We start from the raw sequence: 1,186 nt of genomic DNA on the forward strand, positions 1-1,186 counted from the left end.
TGTCGCTGGACTCCCACGTAGTGGACCGCGGTTCGTGTCCCGGACCCAGTGGCTTAAAACTCACGCCGGGCACGTGTGCGTGCGTGCTCAAGATCCAGAGAGGAGAATGGAGGAGAAGGGATTGTGACATGGTCATCTCCCCAGGGGGGGATTTCTCACTTTCTGTCTCTCTGGCTCTCTCTGTCTTTCTGGTGAGCACACGTGCCCTATAGCAAAAACCTCTCCCCCCAAAAAAAATCTGGTGATCAAGACAGCTTGTGTGAAGCAATGTCCTGACATCAAACATTTCTTGTATATTTAAAATTCTTGTTAGACTGGAAAAAGAGTCATTTCCCTATTTCTATCATTTTGTACTAATACATTGATACAAATGTATCTAAGTGGTTAACATTTTGCCTCCTGAGGGGATATGAGGAACTATGTGTGTAACATGGATAATAATTATTGATCAAACAGGTACACATATTGGGCAATTACTATGTGTTTGCATAGAATTAGAGCTAGAAAGATGAGTAAAATATAATACTTATCTTCAAGGAGCAAACATACTATTTGGAGATTTATTAACAACTATTTTGTACCTGTAAGTGCCTAGAACCAAGCAAGTAAAAAAGGGGGTACTCCTTTACTATTTTATGAATAGCTATTATTTTTTGAATGGTGAAAATAACCATAGTAGAGAGACAATCCAGCCTGTGAAGTGGAGATAAGGTGAATTTTTTTTTAATTTTAATTTATTTATTTGCATTCATTCACTGTACATCATTATAGCATACAAAATGAGATATTCCATCCAGACTACATGGTATATTGTCTCAATCAAGCACATCAACAAACATGTTATTGTCAGCAGATGATCTTCCATTTCTTGTTTTCTGTATGTTTAGCTCCCACCCCCCCCATCCTTGATTCCCTATCTCTTACCCTCTGCCATCTCCCATTCTCCTCCCACACTGCCTCTGGTAATTATGTTTGCTTTCTATACTGTTTCCCCCACACACACTCATTTTATTGAATCACCAAAGACCCTAATCAATCCAAATACCCTCATAGCAAACACAGGTGACATACACATTTCCATGAACACAAGTCTAACTTTACGCATCCTATAAAGTAGCACCTAGCTGGGGCTACATATCCTACTGCAGTCATTGAATAGATATATATTTTTTTTCCTGAAACTTTT

The sequence above is a fragment of the Tupaia chinensis genome, unplaced genomic scaffold (genome assembly GCF_000334495.1).
Source record: "Tupaia chinensis unplaced genomic scaffold, TupChi_1.0 Scaffold148019_1, whole genome shotgun sequence".
NCBI classification, from domain to species: Eukaryota; Metazoa; Chordata; class Mammalia; order Scandentia; family Tupaiidae; genus Tupaia; species Tupaia belangeri.